We start from the raw sequence: 16,906 nt of genomic DNA on the forward strand, positions 1-16,906 counted from the left end.
AAGCGCACAAATCATCGTAGCTTTTCCCTTACACCCCGTTTGGATGCCAGTATTGGAGCTCAGAATTGAAAATTGGAATTGGATCCGGCAAATACCACTGTTTGGATGTCTATGGAATTAAGAATTGGTATTGGGGTGCCAATACCATGGAATCAACCTAAAACTAAAATAACGCTTCCTCAAAACCGAGCCTTCCCCCTCCATATTGGGATGAATCACTCTATCTTCTCCTTCATCACCTAGACCCCGCCACAGAACAGTGCAATCACCTGAACTCTGACCCTGACCTCCATCACTAGAACTCCGCCGCCGGCTGCCGCCCCTAGAGATGCCCCTCCGGCCTTCTTTCTCGCCGTCACGGTGTTCTCTTCCTCACCGTTGTGGCCTCCTCCTCCTCTTTCTCGTGTTCTTCGCGGCCTCCTCCTCTTCCTCCCACCCAGCGCCCCTCCTCCTCTTTCTTCATGGCCGGTGCCCTTCCTCTTCTTCCTCACGTCCGGTGCTCCTCCTCTTCCTCGCGACTGGTGCCCTTCCTCTTCTTTCTCCCATTGGGCGTCCCCTCCTCTTCTTCCTCGTAGGCGGGCTCCCTCCCCTTCCTCGCAGTCGTCGCCCCTTTTCTTCCTCATGGGCAGCAAGATTTCGGCGCAAGGAGAGCCGCACTATGACACGAGGGAGGAGGCAGGACCATGGGGTGGCACCGGTGTCCGACATTGCTAGTGAAGGATGGGCGGCGCGACGATTTTGGCTGGTGAAGACGGATGTGCAGCACGACAGGTGACCAAATTTTAATTCCACTCTTTGTACATACAAACATGTATTGAATTGGATTGCTCCCTAGGATTCCAAAAGGCAATGCAATGGTCATCCAAACAATAGATTTTGAATCGAGGTTAATTTCAATACCATGGCTAATTTGGTATTGAACCCAATATAATTCCAAAGCCTCCAATATCTACATCTAAATGGAGCCTTAGAGTATTCCATCGAAGGTTTATCAATTCATAGATCTGCAGCGAACTGGCTAGGGTTTTCCATCTAACCTAACAGATTTATCCTAACACGAAGCATTGATTGCATATGAGGGGTAAACCTGATGTAAAGATGAGTGATAAGAACACAAGTTGATCACATCCACAGATATATATGAGATAGTATAACCAAGGGTAACAAGAGCCTATCATGTTGTAGTTGTAGATCTTGTCAATAAGCAAGCACATCATGCATCTTATCCAAAGCAATCTTTAAACTACTACCTCCATTCAACCTCCCTAAAACCCCTGTCACCATCCCCCCTATTGGCACAGGCAGTTTAAGGGCACGAACACAAGTGAACATGTCTAGTTATCATGAAGGGTCAACATACTATATCTAATCACCAAGATTACATAAAGCTTGCTAGATAGTCTAATTCGGAACTAGACTAGGAACAAGCATATCCACAATAGATAGAAACCATAAAAGGAGGCATTGAGTCGCTAACAGATTAGATGATATGAAGAACATTGCTCACATGATAGATGTATTTAGATCATCACCTCCGAGTACATACCATCGATGATCTACTACTACTCCTGAACTCTACCATGGTACAACCGTGCAGGGAGGCCATGGCAGCTAGGTTTTGGCCCTAAGCCATCTCTTAGACAATTCCGAAGACTTGCGGCGGCTCTTAGCTCCTTTTGGTGAATGCCCTAGGTTTTGTCGTGTTCTGATGGATGGATGTGCGTGTCGATGAAAAATGGGGATATTTCTAGTCCAGAGGTGCCGTGGGGCGAAGGGCATGTCGATCGGGGCCGAAAACGGGCTAGGCCGATCTGCCTGGACCCCCATAGGCCGATCGGCCTACCCTCTGTAGCCCTCCAATGCCCGAGCAGTTCATACAAAAGGGTCAGATGTTTTTGAGGCATGAAAAGGGTTAGATGTTCATACAAAGGAGTTTGGATGAGGAAGGTATGGCCCATGCAAGTTCAGCTGCTCCTGCTGGCCTGCAGTTCAATGTTCCTAATTTTGTCTTCCAATATTCAGAGTCTGGGCCCAAATCAAATCTTGTAAAAGGACCCTTCATTTATGTCGTATTTCCTGTGATTTTGCAATATGGTCTAAAACACAACACATATGCGAACATGGGGTTATTTCAGGTGCCAAGTGGCAGGTTAGTATAAGATTTAGTCTAAACACCACTTAAATAACACTAAAAAAGTAGCAATAACGAGCGCCAACAGCGGGGGAGCGGGCCTCCAGCCAGGGTGGTTAGGCGGTTGCTGCTCCTCTTCCTCTCCTCGCGATGGCACCCTTGGAGCTCAAACCCTTGCGCGAGAGGGAGGGGAACGGGAGGATACAGTACCGCTCGTACCGCGAGGGGAGGGACATGTTTCATCGCTAGTTCATTCGCGGTGGGTAAGCCGTCTCACGGGGCGGTACCGCGCGGTGACTGCAGGGCGTTCAGCGTGATTTCACGCGGTCTGCCACCTCATAGCGTTGTCAGGGCCGAAATAAACGGTGCCTAAATAGAAGCTAGAAATCCTGCCTCGTATTAGTAGACGAATCTGCCTCGGACTTTGAATCTGAGTGTATTTCTGAATCTGAGCCTCCTATGCTCTGAATCACACCTGCTCCTACAACAATAGAATCAAAGTTGCTTTCAGGCTATCTCAGTTGCTCTGAATCACTATGCCATGATAGCAACATTCAGCTAATATAAACCTTAGAAAAACTTTAAGTCTCAATTCCATTTTATAAAGCTTGGAATACAAATATTCTACCGAAAGCATTTCAGTCTCTAACGTAGTAGTAGTCCTTTTATCTGTTTTTCGCTGTATGGTGGCCGCCGTCGCGGAAGCCAGCTTTGAGAATCCAGCTGGCTGACTGTTGTGTCGCATGTGCTGGCAAGTGACTGGTCATAGCTGTGGCTGATGACGAAGACACGGGATCATATAGAATATAGATGCAAACCAGACGCCTGCTAGGAAATGGGGCGGCTTGAGGAAGTGTACGCGTGAGCAGGTGACGCACGTCCGTCAACGGCACGCATGGTGGTTCTACATGGAAAATTGATAAACGGTCATCAGGTGCCACCCACATCACCAAACTTGGTGTCTACTTTGCTTACATGTTGTATATCTGCGTCACTTAATTTTGCTTCTGGTGATAAATTGGTCACACATTCATAGCGAGGAATCATACATGAGCCAAACTGGACTTAATTGGAGCTGCAAACATTCATTTAATACTTTTCTGAACTGAAGGTACATATCACAGTAATCATGCTTTGATCGACTTTATTTTCTAGAGGATGTATCTCTTGTTTTGGACTCCATCAGCATTGCCGGACCATCACCTTGACTGGCAAAAACATAGCCAATCAGGATTTCATATATAGGTTATATATCTCATGCAATTTTTGTAGTACGATGAATGAATCTACAAATTTTACCTGACGACGCGGAGGAGGAGGTGAGTGATATGGACAGAAAGGTCGCAGACCTTTGATCTTTTTTTCGCTGTGTCTCGCCTTCTCTGCATGTGTGAGTAGACTAACGATGCATTCCATGTCCCTCCCTGGCACATCTCTCACCTTGTCGCAACAGACACCAATGTAAGATGGAATTATAACAGGATAGTAAGGCAGCTTGATGTACTCTTCGCAGTGCTCTAGGATGGCATCCTTCTGTGCCGTGGTACAACTACCAATCACATGGTGAATTGGGAGAAACAGCAGTACAACCAGGAGGGGAGCTATTTTCCCACGCATCTTAGGCTTTTGCTATATGATGACCGGCTGGGGATACTTGCCGTTCTCTCTGCCTCTATATATATCATAAAGGCTCTAGTTTATAGGAAAGGTGAAAGAATCCAACACTTCAAGAGAACTTAATGCTTGGGATGCACTTCCGGGTGTCAGATGTGCTATCTATCTATCCATCTATCTATCTATCTATCTGTATCTATCTATCTATCTATCTATCTATCTATCTATCTATCTATCTATCTATCTATCTATCTTCTGTCTGTCTGTCTGTCTGTCTATCATTTATGCAGAAAATTGTTCATGCTTAGCTACAACAATCTTACTAATCATCTTAAGACGTGCTTGTTATATATTGGCATCTAACCAGAGGACTTCTCTTTCACAAAGATAGATCTAGTGAGGAAATGTGTAGCTGAAGGGTTTATTCCTATATTACATAATAGAGATATTGAGGAAGTGTCCAAAAGTTATTTTAATGAGGTTGTCAGCAGGAGCATGATCCAACCTGCTGGAATTGACCATCTAAGTGGAGAGGACGTGTTATATAAATTGCATATATAATTATTGATTTAATTAAGATCATGTCTGAGGAGGAGAACTTTTTCATGGTGATTGACATCTGAATGTCATGAATGCAACACTACGATGCAAAATTCGTTACTCTCTAATGAAACAATATGCTCAATACATATATGAACGAGAAGAGGCACCAGAAATCTTTAGCGTACTGCATTGCTTAATCAAAGATACAAATCATATGATCACAATTGATTACATTTTCACAGAGCCTGGAATAATACTTATTCCTTTATCTAAAAAAACAAAATTTGATTACATTAACTAGTGGGTGTAGCTTATTGAAATTCATTATTTCGATCATGCACCGCCCGTTGGTATTGACAGCCATAATTCCTTCTAATCTGTGACCTGTAGGTCAAAATAGTTAAAGGATGAGCGCTAGAATGACGAATCTATTTCCTCACTTATAAACACTTACATAATGTTTTGTAATTTGAAACGTATCAGAAACTAAAGATTCTTTCCAGCACACCTGATGAGACTGCTGAAGGAGCGCTATCACAGTGATATTGAAGGTTCCGTACTTTCTCTCTATCATGTTGCTTCTTCTCTGCTTCAGTGAGTAAACCTACAATGCACACCATGTTAAGGAACGGTACCGCCCGCACCGCCACGCAACATGGACCGCCCGCTGGGGGGTATTTATAGGGATTTCCATGCTCGATGAATTCACTACAGTCATGCAGGATTGCTTTCTTCTGCTCATCGTTACATCCTAGTAGGTTTTTGCTGGTCACATGGTGGGCAGAAATTATTGCACACAGCAGGAGAAGTGCTGGTTTCCCCGGAAGCATTTTCGGTGTAATTTAGCAGGTGGTGGTAGGCTGGGTGAAGGAACTGTGTGTTGATTCATACTCCTGTCTATGGGATCCTATACATAACAAAGGAACGACACAACGACCAATTTGTAATTGTTTTATGTATATCAATATCCTTGATAGTATACTGTGAAGGATTTGATATCAATATATCTGGAGTAAGATGTGTTATCACATAGTATGTGTCTATATGTATTAATGTCTAATTATATCAAAGGTATCCATTTTTCATTTCATGGAATCCTTATTGCGCATTCAATCCATGTGTGTACTGAAAGAAATAAGTTCACATTGCTCTGTGTGTACTGAGAATGGTATACTTTATTGAAAATGTTTCGACATGGCGTCACCAGTGACGTTGGGTATATCCCAGTTCTATATGTAAGTTGAATCCCACAATAAGAACAGAAGTACCCTCTTCTTAATAAATTCTATAGGATGGACTTTGGTGTCATGGATTACGCATGCTATATCAAACCGTCACCGCTGTCATGACATGAACCTGCAGCAGATTTGCCGGAACAACACTCACAGTCACAGAGAGCTCGCTGTGCAGCTTCAAACCCCAAAGGCGATCGATCAGTTAACCAACTGGTGGTTGTAGAGGAAATGGCTGGCGGCGGCATGGAGGCAGCAATGGCGAAGAACACAAGGTGGTGCTGAGGAGGCACGTCCGCACGTAAGCGGTTTCCCCACGGATGAGGGCATGGAGGTCATCATCCACAGAGTGGAGCTACGCGTGCCAGCTGGGTCGACGGCCGTGCTCGTCAAGAACCTGTACCTGTCATGCGACCCCTGGATGCACGGCCGCATGAGCAAGCACAACGAGGGCGCCACCGTGCCAGCCCGAGACTTTGTCATCGGAGAGGTAGGTATTATATTCGGGCCACCTTTTATTGGTCAATTGGTAAGCGTGATTGCATTTGGGGCATTAAACTACATTGGAACCCGAGATGAAGGAATTTTGTGTGTTATTTGTTCATCAGGCCTTGGCCAATTTCACCGTCGCGGCAAGGTGATTGACTCAACGCACCCCGAGTTCAACGCCGGCAACCATGTCTGGGGGATGAGCGCATGGGAGGAGTACACCGTCGTCACGCAGCCAGAATTAATCCCTTTTCAAGATCAAGCACACCGAGCTGCCGCTCTCCTGCTATACAGGTGTTCTTGATCAGCGAGTTGATGATAACATCATGCACCAATTTTCTTCTTATTCCTTCGAAAATCTGCCGGTCACATATCACGACCGTTCATTACAACTCTCATCCAGGCATGACTGGGCTCACTGCATATGCCGGGTTTATGGAGGTCGGGAGGCCAAAGAGAGGCGATTCTGTGTTCATATCTGCCGCATCAGGTGCCGTCTGGCAGGTTGCTGGTAAGCTCGCCGAGATAGCAGGTTGCTATGTGGTCGGCAGCGCCGGCTCCGACGAGAAGGTCTGTTTCCTGAAGACCAAGTTCGGCTTTAACGACGCCTTCAACTACAAGTTGGAGACTGACCTTGCTGCGGCGCTCAAGCGGTGCCTCCCAGATGGCATCAACATCTACTTTGACAACGTTGGTGGCGCGATGCTGGATGCCTCACTGCTGCACATGCGCCATGGCGGCAAGGTCGCCGTCTGTGGATGATCTTGCAGTACAACCTACAGGAGCCAGACGGCTTGCGCAACATGTTCTGCATCATCCCCAAGGCTGTCCGGGTGGAAGGGTTTAACGTCGGTGGCTACTTCCACATGTACTCAAGGTTCGAGGAGGAGATGGTCGGGTACATCATGGAGGGGAAGGTCACCATCGTGAGGACGTCGTTGAGGGGATTGAGAGTGCGCCGGCGGCTCTAGTCGGTTTGTTCTCCAGGAGAAACGTCGGTAAACAGCTCGTGGCACTTGCAAGGGAGTAAGTTGATGTGTGTTACTTTTTATGTTCCTATGTAATAGAAGGAATAAAGACATTCAGATTGTGTTCTCTGTTGGAGCTTGAGGACACAAGGGAGGGAGACTGTTTTCTCAGCAAGTAAAATATTGGAAGTCATTGCTGTTGATATCTCCGCCAACAATAGATTCGAAAGCAATAATAGAATCTGCTATGATTTTGCCTTTTGTTTTTGTACTTGCTTCCCTATTATTTGTGATTATCTTTTGTGCTAAAAATTGTTAAAATAATTTGGTTGCCGTGTAGTTGCAGAGGCCGAGGATATTTATTTTTTCTAACAAAAGGTATTGCGATGGTACAAGAGAAGCCGCACTGTAATAATCCTCAAAGCCATTAACAGTGCTACGGGTGTCCAAAACGCCAGCGTATTTGCGCGGGATCGATGCGGAGGAGGAGAGGGGCGGCACGGCAGCTGCGAGCGAGCGGCGGCGGCGGGTGCGGATGGCGAGCGGCAGCGGCGGATGGCGATTGGAGTCGAGAACGAAACGGGGAAAGGAAAACTGAACGCGGTGGGGCGGATGACCCACGTTCTGGAGAAAAAGGTTGAAAAAAGACCGTGGAGGCGGGGTGGAAAAAATCGGCGGGAGGTCAGGAGCGATGCTGGTCCGGCGGGTGGGCTCGGGTACAGAAAAAGCTATTCCGTACCCAGGGTATTATTTAGTGTGTGTATATATATATATGATCTTTCCATCCGAAATTACTATTCATTTTGGCTTTTCTTTACTATATACATAACTTTTCTTGCTCAAAAGGATTCAAGGAGCAAGGCACCTAGGGCATCTTTAGCTTCGGAGTGGAGGATATTGAGGGTCAGCAGAACGTACGGAAGAAAAGAAGTTGGCGGCGGTGACATACGAGGGGGCAACTGTACGGCAGCCACAGTCCATCGCATGATTTGGGAAGGGCAAGGGCGTGGGGGGACGGTACAAAGCAGCCGTCCGATGTAGTGTTTTTCTTTTGGTACAGGGGACCTGAACGGAGGAAAACAAGATTCTGTGTAAGTAGGGAGAGAGTTTATGGTTTGTTAGGCTCTGTTGTTAGGAGGGAGGAAATTAAATTATGTGGTACTCAATTCTGCTAAGTTTGAAGCATTCAATGAGATGGAACTCAATGAAGGGCCATGTATCCCATGATTACTGTAACTGCAATGGTTTGAGTTTGTTCATAGTTCTCTTCTGTCTCTCGTCCAGAAGACATATGCGGTGTGTCCTAGATAAAGAAAATGCTCAAAGGGAAATTAAAGGGCATAAACATATAAACAACAAACTCTTTTCCTTTAACAGAGTACATATCAAACGATTACACACTGAACGATTTTATTAACTAGCAGGTTTGATTATTCAACCTCGCTATCGTCATACTCCATCAGGGTTTACAGCCTTCACTTTGACAGCATGACCTAGCAGAGGGCATTTGAAGAACAAGTGTTAGAAGGATACATGTATTTATTCAGTCATCAGGATAGAGAATATTGTTTGACGTATCAGCAACCGATAATTTCTTTATTACGAGGACAACCCATTCCTACCTGATGAGCAGGAGGAGGCTCATTGTCGAGATCGCAGAGATCATGGAAACGCAGGATCTTATCATCATCGTATTTTTTCTTCTGTTTATTTGAAAGTAGGCGAACAATGCATTTCATGTCCCTATCAGGCACTGCTCTCACAGCCACACAACACTCGTCAAGATATGATGGGGCTAAGACTGGACCTTTTTTCTTGATGTATTGTCTACAGTGGAGTACGATGTTTGCCTTCTGTTCTTCAGTACATGGCCCATCAGTGGCTACTGGATCCAGTGAAATTACGGCACACACTAGCAGGAGAAGAAATGCCAATTTTGCAGGCAACATGTTGTTGCTACACTAGTAGGTGGCTGTGGAAGGATCCTGTTTGTCCAAAACGCCAGCATATTTGGTCCTATATATAGGAAAGAAAGCACCCTGCAACCCCACCAACTTCTGTGCGTTTAGAAACTTTTTTGGATACTGTTGGAAGATATATAGATACTCAAATACATTGCATGATATGCTACCATTCATGTAGAATATAATAGTATCGGTCCACAATGTCTATTTTGTATGAAAGATACTCCTTTTAATAATATCATTGAATCCTCACTCATAAATTGTATGAATGAGGATTTCTTGAAATTATGTTGGTTAGTTAATGGGATGAGGTTGTAGTTGTCAAAATAAGGACAGATGTACTTAATCGAAGCGTTTAATACTTGCATTGCCGTGCCGATAGTCTCATTTGTGGATATTGTGGACGACATATACATTTTGGAAGATATATTATAATTTGTGGAGAATACTTTCATATGGTTCCTCAACATATATTCGTACCAAAGATACCCATAATTTCACGGTATACACACCCATACAATTATATGTGAGCATTCATGAAATCTGTTGTATAGTTAATGATGAGCCTGCAGTTGTTAGAGGATGGATGCCATCCATTGATGAGCATAATTATTTTTTATTTATGACATCCACATATCGAATCTATACTGCAATAGGGAAGAAAAAGTTGGTGCCTTCATCGAAAATTAGGTTAGGAGGGTTTAACATCAGATTTACTGCAATAGGGAAGAAAAAGTTGTTGCCTTCATCGAAAATTAGGTTAGGAGGGTTTAACATCAGATCGACCTGTTTAACAAAATCCTTATTACGCAATCTTGTCCAGTGCTCGCCCTTCTTCCATCAACCATGCATTATTGATGTAAATCGTCTCCACAGCCAGACGCGTGGAAGTGGTGGAACGAGATCATTTCCTTCCATCGCGTCGAGGCTATCACCATTGTGGTGATGACACGTGACTGGGAGGCTATCACGATATTTGGCATATCTGTGATCACATTGAGCGTGCAAAAACTCTATATATGCGAGATATATATTAAATTAATTATATATCTCGTGTGTTCTGGAATATTCTTTTTCTCAGCATTTAAATTTGGATTGATCTGGGTTTTCTATATGTGCTAGCATCGTACAATTCTGACATGAAAAACTATCTGCACCGCACTTATAGTATGCTGGTATGGATAGTTGAAAATATCCATGCTGGTCTAGCCTAAGTACCGGCACAGATATATTTTGTTTATAAAAACATGTGATAATGGCATGATATTATATCTCTATCTTCTAGATGATTAGAAATATATTGCAAAAATATAATAATTTTGGAGTGATGGATCTTCAAACTTAAGACCTCATACTACATTGCTTAACACTCCACCTACTAGCCAACTCAACCTCGCACCAATTGTTGCATATTTACTTAGTATATTTCTTATGAGTATATCTCAATAGTCTAAATAGTACCTCAAGATATTACAGCGAATGTCTCAAACTATGTCTTTACGGGGATAAGGTCAATTTTTAAGTGTCTCAAGTATGTCCCAAATATTATATATTGGCATTTTACAAAAATGACTTAAGAAAATGTCTCTATGGTTGAAAATACCTCAAATAGTGTCTCAATACATATGACACTTTCTAAAGTGCCAAAAAAATATCTTTATAATACGTTAAAACATATTCATAAGGACAAATCATAAAATATATATACAAAAGTGTCTCTACTTGAGGTTTATGTTGTAGTGTGAGTAGATAGGGATTCACTACGAGGCCTTTACAAAGATTTCCTAATAAGTGGTAACTTGCTAAGGTTTCGGTATCTGGCGTGCATGAACCTCCCTAATGGGTATAGTGTCCTAACAAGCCCACTTCCCAAGAGGACCGAGTTATACAACGACCCAGTCCCCCCTCTTACCCTTGCGGTAAGATTACCCCAAACTAGAGTTTCTAATTAATTAGCCAAGGCAGAGCCATATAGCCTTGTGGTTGCATTGTTTTCCTAGGTGGTTGCTCGATGTTCCAATTAAGCATGGTGATCTTGTATTAATGGAAGGTATAGGACAAATAAAAGAAATTTAATCATTGAGTATATTAAAACCACCATAACCCAAGTATAGCAGGTAAGCATAGCTACCCAACAGAAAGATAAACCCAGGTTGACAAGAAATGATCATAAAAACTAGGTAAACCTTAATAAGACCCATCAATATTAAATGCAAGCAGATGCAATAGTGATTAAATAAAGTTATTAGGACAAAAACTCACACTTGCTTAGCTTATAATTAGCTCTTGCTCTTCAAAGCTCTCGAACAACATTCCTTCTACTCGCATCAATCAACAAACAATCACAACTAAGAACAATACACCAATCAAAAGAAAATATTTAAAAGAGCAAACTAAAAGATAGGGATCAATTCTACGATCGCGAGGATGCAACAAACACTTAAAACAGAACTAAAGTTGAAAAGGCAGCTATCGAGAGATTTGAATTATTATCAAACAACAAAAGACTATGTGCTAGATATATTTTAACTCAATAAAATATTGTGTAAAGATTATTTCAAAGAAACACCTTATGTTAGAATTAACTCAAATTATATTAGTATATGAAAAATCGCAATAAAACTTAACCAAATTTTACTTGTAAATGTGCATGTATAAATTATACAAATTAAACACTTATTCAGAAAATAGCTTAGGTGAAAACATCTAAACGCAAAGCTTTATGATTAGTGTTGAGCTAATCGAGTCAAATTAACATTTAATAATTATAAACAACCTGAAATATAACCTACGTTGCTTTTATTTATAAAACAAATTAAATAAATATTAATAAAATTGAGTTTATATATGAACAATCGTGGTGTAGCACTTAATTAGATTTTATTAGAAAAACTAGTTCAATAGGTATTAACCAAATTAATATTTAATTATCAAGGTGAGGTAAAGATCTAATTAGCTTTTAATTAGGAAACAGTTGTATAAGCAATTTATCACCTTAATATTTTAAATAAATTTTAAAAACACAGAACATGATTAAAAATACTTCTAACACATAGTTTGAGTTGATACGAATCTAACGCAATAAGAACCGATTGAAACGGAGCTAAAATGTTTAAACTAGGAGGTGAACAAGGATTAGGAATCTGATCGCGATTAACAAAAAAATATTGGGGCTAGCAAGGAATATTCTCGAGACACAGTAAACAGTATTCGCGAATAGGACAAAAGTTAGGTCTAGATCTGTAAAAGAGCTCAGGTTGGATCTGCTTGTGAAGATTGAGAACTCCTAGGGGGTTATCTGTGAATCTTGCAAGACATAGGGAAACAACTAAATATTACAAGAAACTCTAGGGACCTAATCGCATAAGCTCCAGGGGATTTCAGCCATGGCGGATAGTTGCTCTGGGCGTTCTAATCGCCGGCGATTCGAGCTTCAAGGGGCTCGGCCGAGGTGGGGAAGTGGAAGAACAGGGCGTGGGGACATCGTGGAGGTGCTCACCGGGGTTGGAAGCTCGCGGATCAGGCCGGAAATTGGAGAAGGGGCGATGACTCCGGCTCCCTTGTGATGGCGGCGCTCCGGAGCAGGTCGGGGATGGGGAGCGGCTGGCGGACGAACGCTCGGCCTCACTGACTTCCTGGCGACATTCTCTTGCTCCGGTGGTGCTCTAGGTGCCGCGAATCGGGGAATCGACGCTCGGTGGCAGTGCTTGCTCCGGCAACCTTGGTAGACGTCGATTCGGTGGCGGAACGAGGATGGCGAGTGGTGGCGGAGCTACAGCTGAACGTCGCGGAGCTCCAGACGGTGTCGGCTCTCTCCGGCGATCGTCAGGCGCGGCAAAACGGCGGTTCAAGGCGCGGCGGCGCTCTGCTTGGCGAGCTCCGGCGAGCGGCGGTGGCCGTGGGTGGTGCTGCGCGAGGACGGCACGAGCAGCAGCAGGGCGCGCAGGACGACGAGCTTCGCCCTTTGTAGGGCCACGGGATGGGGACTGGGCGTGGCACGCACGCCAAGGAAGACTAGCGGCGGCGGCGCGCCGTGTCCGTGACAGACTTGGGCCGGTCGGAGCGGGTAGGGCCCACGGGCTCGGCCCGATAGGAAAAGGATAGATTTTCCTTTTTTTCCAGAAATGTTTTCCGCGAAAGAAAAATCCAAATAACTCTAGATAAATCTTTTAAACCATGAATAATACTCTGAAAATTCCAAAAATTTCAGAAACATTCCTAGAGATAGTTTGGGACACGAGAACTCCAAATAAAATACTTGAAGCTCGTGAAAAGGATTATAAAACCTTCTAATAAATAGATTTATCTCTAGAAAAATGAGAATAAGTTCCAGAAAAATTTGGAAAATTCTCAGAAAATCCTAAACATTATCTAATCGTGTTTTAAAATATTTTCACTCATGAAACACCAAAATGCATCGGCATGAATGCAACACACAGAACCATTTTATTTAATTCAGAAAAAACATCAATTGTTTTCCTATACTAAATTTGCTTTCAAGAAAATAAATATTTGAAAATTTTGAAAATTATGAGAAAATTATTATTTTAGAGTGTGACATACTGACCCCTGGACTTGTACTAAAGGAGCCACACCTTCATCGAAATACAATGACACATTTAGTATCAGTTGAATCCACCAACTGTGACTAAACTATGTAGTATAGTTTTCTGTTTCAATTCATTCCTGATGGTGCACTGCTATACATACCCGCCTCCTACATTTCTAGGGGCGATGACTGTTAGAACGTACTGATGCTAACCGGTATGCATGTGCTGGACCAAGGGTGGATAGGTTCTCTAATACTGTAAACTAGAATAGGATTCATTATCATGGATAAAACAGTGTCATATAGGCAGCTGCTCTTGGATATCACAGTGTTATTTTTCTCAGTAAGAAAAGGGAAAATATTAGTTAGTGTTTTTCCTATTTAGCATTCAACTATTTTTCACATTAATTTTTGGCTTGTCTTGTCTAGGTCCAAGATTCTATATCTGTTCCTACCTTTTGTAGTCCACAGCTCACCAACTGCTCTTCTTTTGCATTGAGCAATACATAGACGTCAATTTACTCCACAACAAGTCACAGTTAGCTATGATGGTCAGTTAGAGGTTGGTTCCAAAAGGATACGGACAATCGCTTCTCTGGTGGTCAAACTGGTTATTTCCAAGTAACTGACAGTAATACATGGCATATGACTTTCTCAAACTTTCAAAAAAACAAGCATGCAGGAATTTCTCAACAATCATGAGCGCAGTTGGTGGCCTGGTTCATTGAGTCAATGGCAGTAATATAGCTAGGATAGTTAACAAGTGGGAAGATTTTATGTGGTTGGGTGGCCTCCATACACGGAATTTACCATATTCAGAGCCGTGTTATAGAATTGAATAATACGTTAAGTGGGACGTTTACATCATATCTCTGGATGATTGAATGAACACATTCTTAGTGTAGCAGGTGCGACAATAAGGGGTTTTTTTTTGCATGAAAGCTTCTTAACTCTTTTTGCTTCACTGTGAAACATTAACAGGCAGCCCCGGCCCCTCTGTGTACGCCTACCCTCTCCTTTTACCCAGGTGGTCACTGTAAGTCGCTATATATTTCTATGTTTATTCCAATTTTTACTGTTGCATCAAAGCATCATTAGTTATTCTGCCAATGTCGAATAAGGTTCAGAAAATCTTTTAAACTTTTCTTGCATCCTACTACTTTCCTGATATAAGGTTCATAATATCTTCTTCTGAACATATCTGATAGCAAGGCACCTATTTTGACTAAACCCACAAGAAGGATATAGGAGACCAGTACAACTAGCAGAAGCTCTAGTGCAACAAGAGGGGCAAGGATGGATAGAGGACTCCTAGACATAGCCAAATCCGGTGATGCTGAACGGCTGAAGCAGTTGGCTATGGATAACTCAGGTGTGCTGCTTGGAACAACTCCGCAAGGAACAACTGCCTCCACATATCCTCCATCCATGGGCATGAGAAGTTCTGCAAGGATACCGTGGAGCTGGACCCTTCCCTCCTTGCTGCGGCAACGTGGACAGCGAGACGCCACTGCTCACAGCCTTGACAAGCGGCCATACATCTTTGGCATCATTTTTTCTCACATGCTGCTGTGGCCAGCGGCTGAGGAAGGCAATCTTTAAGCAAGACACGAATGGATGCAATGCGCTCCTCTATGTCATTCGCAGCTGCCATACAGACCTCGCATTGGAGCTGATAGAAGCAGAGCCCGAGCTATCACGCGCTGTGAACAAGTACAATGAGTCACCCATGTTCATCGCGGTGTTGAGAGGTTTCAGAGATGTTTCTGTGGAACTGTTGAAAATCCAGAATTCTGCTGATGTGGGGGCCTGTGGCTACAATGCTCTGCACGCTGCCGTAAAAAATGGGAATTCAGGTCAGACCAGTCTGATGCCAATCTATAATGTGTAGCTATGGTAAATGAGAAACTCAAATTACCATCAACAGTAACTTATTCTTCTCTAAGATTAGCCATGGTTGTTAACCACTATTGTCGGTGCCTTGATTTGCTTTCAGTTATAGCTAAAATGATTTTTGAGAAACGTCCTTGGTTGGCCAGAAAAGAACCAATATATAGGAGAAGCTCCACAATGAAGCTGGCTGTAATTTGGGACAAGGTTGACATGCTAAGAGTATTGTTAGAACACAATTGGTCTCTGGGGCATGTTGTCTCCTCATATGGATGTACTCTCCTTGACACTGCCGCATATCAAGGCCGTGTTACCGTTGCCCTGATGCTTATTGACCATTGTCCAGATACTCCCTATTCCGATGCCAACGGTTGGACTTGTCTTCACGAAGCTGTATGTCACGGTCGGATGGAGTTCTTCGAATTCATTCTGGAATCACCACAACTTCGGAAACTTGTTAGCATGCGAGATGCAACTGGAAGAACAGCTCTGCATCACGCAGTCCAAAGGTGCAATCCCAAGATAGTTGCTGCTTTACTCTTCCACAAAGAGATTGATTTCACCATGCTTGGAAACAATAGTAGGTCCGCAACTTGGGAATTATATCATGTCATGGATCACGCGAAGACTTTAAACTGGGTACGTGCATTCTGGTATGTTTGTTAGTTGGGACACTCAAGAATAAGGCACGATTATTTGATTTACTATAATACCGTGATACTTTATTTGGATCCGAGATCTGAACTTCTAGTTGTAAGCATTAGTAACAACCGGTCTAGGTTATATCACTTAGCAGTTGATAAACAACTTCAACAATGCAGTTTATTTTCCAATTGAGTAAAGTCCACGTTTCCACCCTGAACTTCTGAACGACACCTGGAACACGAAAACCAAGAATCATACACACTTTATATTTCAATACAGGTCTAGTTGCCTTCTTGACCAAGTCAGAGTAGTTTCCCATGTTCTTTTGCAATGGGTCCTACATGATAGAATCCACCTTAGCAAACATGTGGTAGTGGACCCAACACGTCAACTCTCTCTCCACCTCCTCATCCTCCTCTCACACGCTGTGAGCATGCGTGCCTAGGCGACGTGGCTATGAGTAAAGCTAGGCTTGGGCCGTGCCATGCTGGTCCAGCCGGCACAGCCCAAGCTCGGCCCTCTCGTGACTTGGGCTGCATTGTGCTTGGACTTCTAGGCACGCTAGGCACGGCATGGCACGACAAATCTTTTACTAGATCCAAGCACGGTCCATGACACGCCAGCACGACTTCGTGCCGTGCCAGCCCAAGCACGATCCTCGCGATACATGTGCTTGTCTTTTATTGGTGCTCATTTTGCTTGCACATACTTTGCTCTCATACGTAGGAAAAAAATTCTAAAATTAATAGAGGAAACAAATATTATTATATAGATGATGTAGGTAAATGTTATGACTGTCTGTGGCCATACGAGAATGCAACATTGTTATGTTATGAACGATCGTTATCATGATTAAGGTAGATTTTGTGATTTTCTTCATG

At 43.2% G+C, this 16,906-nt stretch overlaps 1 long non-coding RNA gene and 2 pseudogenes across 1 annotated transcript; 2 read left to right on the plus strand and 1 right to left on the minus strand.

Moving 5' to 3' along the window:
• Positions 1–6,134: 6,134 nt before the first annotated feature.
• LOC117834068 (2-alkenal reductase (NADP(+)-dependent)-like) lies at positions 6,135–7,180 on the plus strand (annotated as a pseudogene).
• Positions 7,181–8,326: 1,146 nt separating this feature from the next.
• Positions 8,327–13,105, minus strand: LOC117866478 (uncharacterized). The gene is made up of 2 exons (XR_011899053.1): positions 12,441–13,105; positions 8,327–8,470 (listed from the first exon to the last, which is right to left on the minus strand). It is a non-coding gene; the product is annotated as an uncharacterized lncRNA (long non-coding RNA).
• A 1,681-nt stretch (positions 13,106–14,786) lies between these two features.
• Positions 14,787–16,057, plus strand: LOC117834038 (uncharacterized; annotated as a pseudogene).
• Positions 16,058–16,906: the final 849 nt, after the last annotated feature.

The sequence above is a fragment of the Setaria viridis genome, chromosome 8, assembly GCF_005286985.2.
Source record: "Setaria viridis chromosome 8, Setaria_viridis_v4.0, whole genome shotgun sequence".
NCBI classification, from domain to species: Eukaryota; Viridiplantae; Streptophyta; class Magnoliopsida; order Poales; family Poaceae; genus Setaria; species Setaria viridis.